Source organism: Pleurodeles waltl, chromosome 7 (assembly GCF_031143425.1).
Source record: "Pleurodeles waltl isolate 20211129_DDA chromosome 7, aPleWal1.hap1.20221129, whole genome shotgun sequence".
In the NCBI taxonomy this organism is placed as follows: Eukaryota; Metazoa; Chordata; class Amphibia; order Caudata; family Salamandridae; genus Pleurodeles; species Pleurodeles waltl.
The window spans coordinates 387,681,950-387,694,699 of NC_090446.1; the positions used below are offsets into that span (position 1 = coordinate 387,681,950).

General features: G+C 44.4%; 1 protein-coding gene across 3 annotated transcripts in view; it reads right to left on the reverse strand.

The window, feature by feature from the left end:
- Positions 1-12,750, reverse strand: part of MMP24 (matrix metallopeptidase 24) — a 701,821-nt gene that overhangs the window by 275,357 nt on the left and 413,714 nt on the right. The gene's annotated exons all lie outside the window — the stretch shown is intronic.

Here is a 12,750-nt window from a genome sequence, read left to right on the forward strand (position 1 = left end):
CAGTTGATAAACCTTTGGGAACACTATACCCAAATAACATCTCCCCCACCATCCCTTTGGAAGACGATAATAGGCATTATGCCCACAAATGTAATATACACCAGGTATGACAGGGTCAAGTCCGTTCAGCATGAATGTCCATTTGGCCTTAAAGATAAACGTATGTTTACATTCACTCGCTCCCACGAAAATGTTATCATAATAAGATTCACCACGATATATACAAAATTTCCCTACATGCCAAGCGTCTAAAGCTATTTTTCCTTGTGTTTTTATTGCGGCAAAAGCATAATTATCTACTGAAGTCCTCTTACTTAGCTCTTTTTCTAATTTCGCATTCATTTGTGCCCTTCTATCATCTGTGCGATCTAAAAAGCTTATTTCTACTGCAGAGAGCGAGCAGGTAAGGTTTTCCCTATGAGCGTGAGCTGTTTCAAAAGGTTGCATTGGCTCGAAAAATTCCCTCATTATTTTAGCATCCCAATCTTTAGCAATCTGGCTTAGTTGCGTTATTATAGGAACGTATGCAAAGGTAACATCATAATTTGAATAAAAATACTGTATGTTAGTTTGACCATAAAATCTAGAAGTTACTAAACTACATGTAATCCCATATGTAAGAGGCATGTGGTGATAAGTCACCCCTTCCGTTACCGATGTCGGTATCTGTGTACACACATAACAATCTTTCGCATCCATAGTCTCAACATATTCTGTTAGTAGGCGATAGAAAACATTATACGAAAGTTCCTTCTTATCATGCAAGTGTCTCTCATCTAATTCTAGTCTTTTCAATGCGGTTAGTTCAGTGACAGTAACAGGAGCAGAAGTAGAAGCATCAATTTTCTCATTCTCACCCTTACCACGCGTTGCAAGCACTATTGCCATTATTATTAGTACACATGCAGTTATCAAGCCTATACACGCATATTTACAATATTTCACTCTACTGTTTTGTGTAGCGTACTTAGTCATGATCTGTATAGAATCAGAGAGCTAGAAGCACTTATAAAGAAACGATTTAGCAGTTACAAAGCTGAACGAGCGCAATGTTCACACAGTTTTCTTCAGGAGCCCAGTCACTTATCGGTTAGCAGCATTTGTCTCAATTCGGCAATAACTCAGTCTTTTATCAGTTAGCAACGTTGTCTCAAATCGGGTTTAAGAGTCAATCAGGATATCAAAGTCTTATCAAGTTAGCAAATGTCTCATCCGGTTTAGCAATGTCTCAGCTGGTTGTATCACGTTAGATTATAGCAAGCAATGTCATTTATCAGTTTTTCAGTCAATAGTGTCCATAAAACTTTTCTTTTCTATTGGTATCTCTTCTTCTTCGTTCTCAAGGCTAAGAGATACAAATTCGTCGGTCCAATCGTCATTGACTACATATGCCCATTCTGGACCGGAATATCTCCTGTTTGGTATCCTTTTCCTTTTCAATTTTGCATCTCTCTTTGATTCTGCCTCACTGGTACTTTCCTCTTTGGCCAAGTCTTTTTCTTCACTTGATGTTGGTACCACGACAGACACTTCCTTTCTTTTCTCTTTCACTCTTGGCCCTTCACTGTCGTTCAACGTTTCTCTAGTTCTTAGTTTTACTGGTGATATACTTGGTCTTCTCTTTGCACTGTGTCCACTTGATGGACCTGCGATCTCTTCTGAGGAAGTTTGAACAGTTTCGTTCTGTTCTGCCTTGTCCCCTCCTTCTGGGGAGTCAATCAGGTTTTCCTTTTCTTTTTCTGTACCGTCTGCTTCTGGGAAAGCCCTCCTCTGATCAGGCTCTCCTGCTTCTTCACCTTTTTCGAGCCCTTTGTCACCGTTACTTTCTTCAGGCTCTTTGTCACTTTCAGCTGCTTCAGGCTCTTTGTCACTTTCAGCTGCTTCAGGCTCTTTGTTACCTTCAGCTGCTTCGTCGCTGTCTGAGGTTTCTCCTTGGTCTTCCCCAAGTGAATCGGTTGTTTCGTCCTCAGAGAATATTTCTCTCTCCTCTATTTCTGCCTGTTCGCTTCTAGTTCTGTTTTGCTCTGTCTCAGCGCTCAGCACTTTGTTATCAGGTACTGGCAGTTTCAGCGCTTCAACTTCCTCATCTGTGGGACACAACACTTTCTTTGTATGACTGGCGTGAATCCAGTTGGGAACTCCCGCACACTTCACAGCGGTAGTGGTTGTCAGGATCACTTGGAAAGGGCCTTTCCAACGGGGTTCCAGACACGACTTCCTCACGTGCTTCTTTATCACGACCCAGTCACCTGCTTTCAGTGTTTGTCCTGGACCTTGGATCGGTGGCAAGGTGGTTGCTTCCACCTGGTGAGAGAAAGAGCGAACCACGTCAGCCAGACCTTTGCAGTAGTCTAACACCATATCATCTGTAATATTCAAAAGCGCGTTTGCGGGAACTGCAGGAAGTCTCATGGCCCTGTCCATGAGAATTTTGTGCGGGGACAATCCAGTCTTTCTGTCAGGGGTGTTTCTCATTGACATTAACACCAAAGGCAATGCGTCAGGCCATTTCAAATTTGTCGATGCACATATTTTCGCCATTCTTGATTTCAGTGTACCATTCATCTGTTCCACCAGTCCTGAGGCTTCAGGGCGATAGCTACAATGCAGTTTTTGCTCAATGTTCAGCGCTGCGCAAAGTAACTATCACCTCGTTATTGAAGTGACTTCCTCTATCTGATTCTAAAGAGATCGGGAATCCGAAACGTGGTATCAACTCCCTCAACAATAGTTTTGCAACTGTAAGGCTGTCATTTCTACGTGTGGGGTATGCTTCAATCCAGTGACTAAAAATGCACACAATCACCAACACATACTTCAGACCTCCATGCACAGGCATCTCAATAAAGTCCATCTGCATTCTGCTGAACGGGCCACCCGCCCTGCCAATGTGGCTCACGTTCACAACCGTTCCCTTTCCTGGGTTCATCTGCTGACAAATGACACAACAATGGCAAACTGCTTCTGCAACTTGACGGAATCTGGGGTTAAACCAATCAGTTTTGAACAATCTTATCATGGCATCTCTCCCTAGGTGAGCCTGCCCATGATAGAACCGCGCTAGCTGCGATAAGAGACTATTTGGTAAAACAAATTTTCCTTCATTTGAAACCCATAACTCATCTGGTCTCCTTGTACATTGTGACTTCATCCAGGAAGCTCTTTCATCCTCCCTGACGCTATTCTGTAATGCTTTTAGTTCATCCATTGTATCCACGACCTTCAAGGCAAATGCTTCAGCTGGTTCGAGTTCTGGTTCACTTATCAAATTCCATTCATCCCTGAGCAATATACAGTTCAAGGCACAAAATCTTGCGACTTGATCCGCATATGCATTTCCCAGGGAAACATAGTCCTGTCCTTTTGTATGAGCACTACACTTTACCACTGCAATTTCGGCTGGCATCTGAATGGCGTGTAACAATTCCCTTATTCTCTCCCCGTTTTTCACTGGGGACCCTGAAGAGGTCAGGAAACCTCTCTGTGACCATAGTTGCCCAAAGTCGTGCACAATTCCAAACCCGTACTGACTGTCAGTGTAAATGGTAACCTTCATCAATGTAGACAGTTGGCATGCTCTTGTAAGGGCTACAAGCTCTGCTACTTGTGCGGAATAGACTCCTTGAAGCCAGGATGCTTCCAAGACACCTGTTACAGTACATACAGCATATCCTGCTTTCAAAATTCCCAACCCATCTCTTAGACATGAACCATCAACAAAAATAATATGGTCATTTTCATCAAGCTTAGTATCCCTAATATCAGGTCGGGTTTTGTGCAAAATTCAGTCACCTGAAGGCAGTCGTGCTCGACGTCTTCAGCGTTCTCAATTTCAGCATTTTCACTGGGAAGCAAGGTTGCTGGATTCAACGTAGTGCACCTTTTTAGCTGCACATTCGGTGAGCCCAGAATTATTGTTTCATACCTTGTGAGTCTTGCTCCAGTCATGTGTTGCGTTCGGGAGCGGGTCAAAAGTATCTCAACTGAGTGAGGGACCATGACTGTTAATGGGTGTCCCATCACTATTCTTTCACTCTGAGTGAGGCTGATACCAACTGCTGCTACGGCGCGCAAACACCCTGGCAGTGCTGCTGCGACCGGATCCAAAGTAGCTGAAAAATACGCTACTGGTCTGTTTATGCCACCATGGGCTTGGGTCAAGACAGACAAAGAACATGCATCACGTTCATGACAAAACAATGTGAAAGGCTTTGTGTAATCAGGCATACCTAAAGCTGGAGCCCTGCACATGCATTCTTTCAATTCAATAAAAGCATCCATCTCATCTCCTTTCAGCTCAATTTCATCCAAGGCATCCTTCTGGGTCAGTTTCAGTAAAGGCTTTGCTAGAGTTGAGAAGTTGGAAATCCACTGGCGACAGTAGCTCACCATCCCCAAAAACTTCCTCACCTCCCTCCTCGTCTTTGGTGGACTCATTTGAAGTACACTTGTTATTCTTTCCTTCATTATTCTCCGTGACCCTTTCTCTATTTGATGACCCAAGTATTTTACTTTCTTCTGACAGAACTGCAACTTTGAAGGAGACACCTTGTGTCCATTCCTTCCCAAATGGTTCAGTAGAGCAATGGTGTCGGCTGTGCAGCCACTTTCTGTCTTAGATGCAATCAGTAAGTCATCAATGTACTGTACTACGGTTGACTCGAATGGCAATTCTAACGCTTCCAAGTCTTTCTTTAGAATATGATTGAAAATTGACGGTGACTCAGAAAACCCTTGAGGAATTCGACACCAACTGTAAACTCTGTCCAAGAATTTGAAACAAAAGAGAAATTGGCTGTCCTCATGAAGAGGCACCGAAAAGAATGCTTGTGACATGTCGATGACTGAGAACCACTCGGCATCGCAAGTGACTTGAAACATTATCACAGCTGGATTCGGTACTACAGGGCAGCATTTAATTATGATGTCATTTATTTTCCTCAAGTCCTGCACGATTCGGACCTTTCCACTCGGCTTTATTAGTCCCATGATTGGTGAATTACATGGACTGCTTAACACTTCTTTCAGTACTCCCTGTTTTACAAACTCGTCAATGAGTTGGGCGACTTTCATGAGGGTGTCTTGTGCCATGTGGTATTGTGGGGTCTGGGGAAAGGTTACATTGGGTTTTACGGTCACTTTCACTGGTTCCACTCCTTTCACCAATCCCACCTCTTTTCCTGTCATATCCCACACTTCCTTTCCGACTGTTTCCCGTAATTCAGCTGGAATATCTTCTTCAGTTATCATCGGAAAAAGGTTAATCAGAGGATATTCTTCATCGACAGTTTCCATCTCATCCCCTTCTACACTGTCCTCTTCTTCCCCATCACTGCTCGTCTGAATTCTAATTCCATCGTTCGAACACATAATCGAACATCCCAATTTGCACAATAGGTCTCTCCCTAACAGTGCTATCGGGCTTGAGTCACATACCACAAAATTATGTGACCCTTGATAGTTACCAATTCTGACTTGTACTGGATCTGTGATTGGGTTCGTCAGGTGCCTGTTTGCTACTCCCACTACTTGAACTGTTCTCCCTGAGAGTGGCAAATTTGGTACTTCAATGCTCCTAACAGTTGAACGTGTGGCTCCTGTGTCAACCAAGAATGAAACACGATGACCCATAACTCTTCCCTCCACATATGGACCCTTTTGATCAACTTCCAAGGATGCTGCAAGCACACAATTTCCCTCCTCATCTGAACTTTCACTCTCCCATACATTGTTTATTCCATTCTCACTGTGTAATGGGAACTGTTGTACTGTGCCATTTGTATTCATCACCTGACCCGAGACCTGTGGAGGAACCATCACTTGCTGCTGACTCACTGGTGCCAAAGGTATTTGCATTTGCTGATTAGGTACCATGGGAAACTGCTGTTGCATTGGCCGCATTTGCGTCATCTGCATACGGGGCATCTGCATCTGCTGCGGCTGCATGGGCTGTAATCCCTGCAGCTGATTTATGGTCTGAAAATTTGGGTTTGGACCTCTCATTTTCGGTCCCCTCATTGTCTGGAATGCATTGACATCATTGTTTTGCTGACCAACACCTGCACCTTCCTGTATCACCATCGGGCACTCGCGTTTCCAATGCCCGACGATTCCGCACACGTGACACGGCATCACCCTTTTCATTGCCTGCACACCATTCGGAATTGCAACAGTGTTCAAATCCGGACCATTACTCCCAAAGCCTCCTCTGCCTCTGCCTCTCGCCTGTGGCTGAAACACCATATTTCCCTGCGGCTGCGGCTGCGGCATCTGCTGTTGGAACCCTTGCAAACCTGTCTGAGCTGCTTTAAGTTGCATCACCATCACTTTCTCCTTCAACCTTTTCTGTTTCACTTCAATTTCGTCGCTACAGTATTTCGCATAATTCAACACCTCATCAATAGGTTTCGACTGCCAACAAATCAAATGCGTCTTTATCATCTGACTTATCTCTGGTCTCAGCCCTTCCACAAATCTAAACACAAAATGAAGCATGTCCTTCGCCTCTATTGTTTCCGTGCCACTGTAGTTCTTGAACGCCTTCAACAACCTCTCATAGTAACCATGAATCGACTCTTTAGCCTCTTGGGCAGTTCGATCAATCTTCTGCCAATCCACATTTTTCGCGGCAACCTTCGTCTTCAAATGCTCAATCACCTTATAGTACAAGCTCATTACCATAGGTGATGGTGCACTCGTATCCCTGTCCCTCTCTGGTTCACTTGTCGGCCAACCTACGGCCCTTTTGCAGTCTTCCCACAAATCTGCCGGAACCACAATCTCAAAGAGGGTGTTCAGGTCTTCCCAAAGACATTTTGCAAGCTTCACAAACCTATCAGTCTGTTGATACCATTCAATCGGTTTCTCTCTCAGTTTGGGTAAATCATCCGTAAAAGACTGAATGTCACTTCTGTGCCACGGTACATGTATTAATTTTCCCCCTGCTGTCTCCCTCTTTGGTAACATGGTTATTGCATCACTACTCTGTGATCTTTTCTCGTTGTGCTCTGGGACACTGTCTTTCCTCTTTTCCTTTTTCTTTGCCCATCTGCTTTCCCAATTGTCTAAGCACCTCCACACTTGTGCACTCTGCAGCAATTCTCTAAGGTGCGTTTTCATGCCTGCTGACCTCATGTGTTCAAAGTCTGTGGTCCCGAAATCCAATCTATAGCTCCTGCTCAAGTGTTTTGTCTTGTCTATCTCAACCCCGTTTTTGTCAGCTATTTCTTGCAACCTTCTATGTACCTTGTTCACTTCTCTCGTAATCCTAGGACATAGATACCTCAGCTCTTCTTCCGAGTAGGATTCTAACCTATTCAAACCCATAGTCCCTTCCACCAATTCTTCTGCTTCCATGTTCAACCTGACCTTATTCAGACAGTCTTCCCCCTTCCCACTGGCTGAGCTTTGTGTGGAATTCAGACTGTTGAACCACTGTGTCAGCTGTTGCGCATTCAACCCCATCAGTGTAGCATTCACATCGACTGCCATTGATGGTTGCGGCAACTTTTCAGTGTTCGATGATAGCGGTATCATCAGTGGGGGACTCGACCTCACCACTGTTGACTGAGCACATATGGGACTAAACTCCATCAAGGACCCAGATCCAGTTGGCAGAGCCGCTATCGGAGTTGTCTCTGGAGTGTTTTCTATGCACCTCCTTTCCGTCCCATTCTGCACCACTGATCCTTGACCGCTCATACCTGAGTTAGGCTGAATGTACAAAGGTACCGGTGGACCTACAGTAATGGGTAGGGATATCGCATCTGGGTTCTGTCCATTCCCCAGGTTCTGAGGCATGTTCATTCCCACACTATGGGTCATCATTGCCGGCATGCCCGTCTGACTCCCCGTCATCTGAGCATGTGCGGTTCCCCCCTGCATCTGCTTTTGAGACATCAAAGGCTGGGTTGACTCAGCTTGTGCCAATGTTGGGTTGCGACCATTCTGTACTCCCATTACGGTTGGATCTAGAATCATTCCCGTACTGTTGTCACTGCTGTAGTACCTTGGGACCTGCGGCTGATAATTTTCTGCTGTTTTCAACATAGGCACATCTGGATATATTCTCCTAACCTGCGGTATCTGCGGGGTGAACAGTAAACTCGGGTCCTTAGATCCCGATGGCGTTTCTGAACTCGGAGTTTCATTATTCTGTACCGGTGCCGGAGGGGCAGAACTGGTACTTGGACCTTGTTCACTCTCTGCATAAGGTGGTGGACGGTCGTTCAGCAATTGCATGATGAACTCCTCATCCTCTGACTCGTCTTCTCTCCTTAACTTTTCCTCGTCCTCTCTATCTTTGGAACACCTCCTGTTTGTCTTACAGGTAGCTTTCTTGCCTGTCGCCTCTTCTTCCTTAGCAATTGCGGGAAACAATTTTATCCCCTGCAATATATCTGACCTCCACACCTTCTGTGCATTATCCCACCTAGCGTCCGCTAGTGTCTTTTCTACCTTTCTTATCCTGGTCTCGAACTTCTTTTGCTGTTGCTGTCTAGCCATTAGTTCCCAAATCGCTAGAGCCTCAAACTGTGCTGGCCTTGGAGGTACCTTCATGTCGTACATCGCGAATCTCAAATTCTCTAGGATCCTTATATTGAATGTCCCATGGATCGGGAACGCTACGCTCCCATGTCTCTGTCAGCTTGTGCCATTGCTTTAGCCAAAGGCACGGAGCTACCCCCCTTTCCTCCATTACAATGTAAGCTGGTGTACCTTCGGGTGGCGTCTCCTCTCCTACGCTCGCTTTAATGTAAGACTCCCCCTTCATCGCACTCTTTAATGCTTTAAAAAATTTCATTTTCTCGTCTTTTATTTCTCAAAGTTTGTAATCAATAAGTGACTTTAATTCCCGGAATACTCTTCGCTTGCCTTTCCCCTTCCAATCGAGCCCCACGGACTGCGTCCAATCCATGCACGGCCCTTCTCTGCAACCAACCTATCCCAGCGCGGCTCCTAGTGACGTCACACTCACACACACTGCGGCTGACAAAGCCTTGCGGCTTGTCCTCCTTCACTCCGCTCCTCTCGTAACAACTTCTGGCATGTATCGCGAGCAACCAAATAATAATAAAACAGATCTGTCGGTTTACTACAGGAAGGGTAACACAATCGCTTCAAGACCTTAGGGATTTTTCACTAGCCTCGGCAGTTATTCCATCTTTCTCGGTCCCCACTTTCGCAAGCAAATTCTGACCCGCAGACTCTGCTCTCAACTTGTCAGTGATCTATTCTAGTGCACTTAGAATTTGTCAAAGCCCGAAGTCGAAGTTTTCTTCCACTCCCTTAACACACGTACCGACTCGTTGACCACGCCCGGTCAACCTATTAAACCGACCAGACCACAACATAAAACAAGTGTCTCATACACTTTTCAACATACTCCGGAGTCTCTTGACCTCGCAGGGCCCGTCTCAACAACAACAACCACGTGGACCTTTTTCTGCACAAAGCGCCACATGCACATGAAGTTCGACGACTTCCCTACTCTCACACTCGGAGTCGCACCTCCGCTATTCTCTAAAATCCTCACAACCTTTTCAAACAATCTGCGGCAATAAGCTGTGCAAGCGCAAAATCCTGACTTCACTCATACCGTCACTAGTACCGCCAACGCCGATTTCACACCTCCATTCTCTCCATTCGCAAGCTCCGAGATCCCGGGAAAGTCGCGGGGGACTTAGGGCATCATCATTCTCTCAATCTGTTTTACCCAAGAAAAATCTAATTCAACACCATATACTTCTCGAGTGGGGTCTCAAAGAGCGTAACCTTCAATTCAACACCATATACCTCTCGAGTGGGGTCCCAAAGGGCGAAACCTTCAATTCAACACCATATACCTCTCGAGTGGGGTCCCAAAGGGCGAAACCATTACCTCTCGAGTGGGGTCCCAAAGGGCGAAACCGTCCTCTGCTACCATCTACTGATAGAGCGTTCCGTCCTAATAAATTACCTATATTTGGACGCTCTTGGGTCGATGAATCTTTTGACCAACTGGGGCTCTCTTCACCCGAGATTAGTCAATTTAATCAAATCAATAATCAATAACGAACATAAGCAATGCCCTGATCAACATAACACTTCACAATTAATCCAGAAAACATTTCAGCGAACCATGACCTTCCGGCCATGAATAACCACACCAGTTCATTCAAAGTTAATGAATTTATTTCCCTATATTAACAAAGCTAGCACGATATAAATGTGTCTCAACACCAAATGATATATGTAAATGAACATTAATAGCTGTCCATAACGGCGAAAAAGATGCAATCTATGCAGCATTTGAATAACGATGCATTCGATAATAGCAACGCAAACCACTAAAACTATAATCTGTAATGGGCTAATTGCATACATTAGTCAGCATAACAAGGTCTCAAATTGCATCGTGCAACAAATGAATCCTCATCTAACATCAAATTAGCATCTGCATGTGGGATTTCATGCAAAAAAACAATTTAGCAACATTAATTTGGAAAAACTCCTAACTAGGGCTCATATAAAAAATCAGCAGTTGGTTACCTAAAAGAAACACAATGCAATTGTACATTTTCCTTTCATATTTACCAAATTCAATCAGCATTCAAGGAAGTCTTCGTCTCACAGGTACCGGTTTCGATCAGCATGGGTCGGGGCCAAAGGGGGCAGGGTGGACGGGGCAATTGCCTCACAGCGGCAAGATAAAAGGACAAAACTACTACTTTATGCAAAGGGGCAAATCAAAGTTAAAGTCTCTAGGGTGAGAATTACTTAAAGTCTCTTTCTCTCGATTAGAGAAAGCATCAAAGTCTCATTCAAAATGGCGTCGAACATCAATTGGCATCGTAGAAGATGGCAAAATGACGAGGTCGGCAAGATGGGCCATAATGGCTGCAATGGGCAATAATGTCCTCAATGGGTGCAGTGGGTAATGGCCGCTTTCTTCTTGTGCACCAGGTTTTTTATAAACAACAGTTCAAATCCAGTAGGGTCTTCCATTGGAGGGTTCATAGGTTGGCTTCAAATTGTCCAATCAAAAACAACAATTTACAAGCTTCTACCTAGGCATACATTATCCTTGGAGTCGGGAACGTAAGTTGCAACATATTTTACCAATTAACTCACTTTCAGAGCTTCCATTGTCTGCACCTGCAGATTGACCTTGGAGCAAAGAAGAAGATGCCAGGCTGGCACGAAACCTTAAAGATAAGCATGTGAACCGATCTCACTGGAAAAGTACAGCTTCAAGCAAGAATACACGTTTTATTAGCACATTAGAAAAACACGAGCATCTAAACCGTGAGACAAGGCAACTAGGCCGAAGCCTCCACTAAAGTTATGCTAAGTTAAAACATTTCAAACAAGCAAATCATGGCACACGTTTACGGTTATGTCAGATTAGTACAATTCTAATACATCACGTTATATAAAGCACGCTTATAAATGTTGGCGAACTACTCTGAGGGCACATTTGTCCCTGTACAATCTTTATTAGTTCGGTTAAAGTCACACTTGATTATTGCAGCACTACGTTTATGCGCTATTAAATGTAAAACCTTCATTTCTGCGTCAGAGGTCACAAATTCAGTGCCAGGAACGCAATGGGAGCTCGCCCATTTGAACGTTAGTTGGAGCCCAACACCCTTCTTCTGTCAATTTTTTTTAATACACTTAGAGTGAATAACAATAAATTATTCACGACGAGTGTCATAAAAATGGAATCCAATTTACCCTTCCATGGCATCAGAGCTAATTAAAAAATGCTTTTAAATGTATGCTATGTGCATGCTTGCCGGGTAAGTGTATTTATGTGAGAGAGAGTGTATGTAAGAGTGAATCTGTGTGTATGTGTAAGTATGTGTATGTGTGAGTGGAACTGGAGGTCAAAGAACATGTGATGTCACTTCCGCTACCCCTGGCATGTTGGTGAATTGACGTTCATGGGGGGGGCTTGAAAGGTTGGGGGTCCTGGGCCATAGCACACTTTTCCAATGCCTAAAAACATCTCTCTGAACATGGAATAGAAATGGCTGACAAGAGGAGAAAAGAGGGTTTTCTTTCGCTTCCTAGTCTACGGCAAAAACTGAAGGCAGCTCAAGTAACTCTGCGTCATCGCAACAGGATGGTGGCCTCATTAAAGCAGAGAAAACCCTGTTGAGATCAGTCAATGGCCTTCAGGAAAAGACTGAATGAAAATCTTATCAAACAGAAGCTACCATTCAAATGGTAGAGGGAAAGCCCGAGGACATAGCTGGTCGAGTGGTTCAAATGAATAGGGTGCATTGTCATCAGCTGCAGTCGAGAATTTAGAAGACCAGAGGCAAATAAGCTTATGCCCCTGCAGAAATGGTTGAGTTTGAACAGTGTACTAATCCTGGACTCGGACATCTGCATATAAAACTGCAAAGTATTAGACAACACATAACTGGGCTTGCACCTTAAGATTTTGGGGCTTCTAACAACAGTGGAGGAGTGCTCTTTGAATTCAGTGTTGGAAAATATTCTGAGATGAAGCATTTTGAAGATGAACTGATGTGGAAAATACGCCAAGCCCGTTTGCAAACGGGCACAAGGCAGAAATCTAAGACAGCGCAATGTTGGCTGTCTTAAATTTACCAAGATTTGAGAGTCTGTCCTGAGAGCACATTGAGGGCGAATTCTGAAGTTTGAACACCATAATTTACTCCTTTTTCCCAATATGTGCCCATTACCCTGTTCAGAAAACGGGCGCTTACAGACGTCCGTGGGGGACTTCTGACAAAA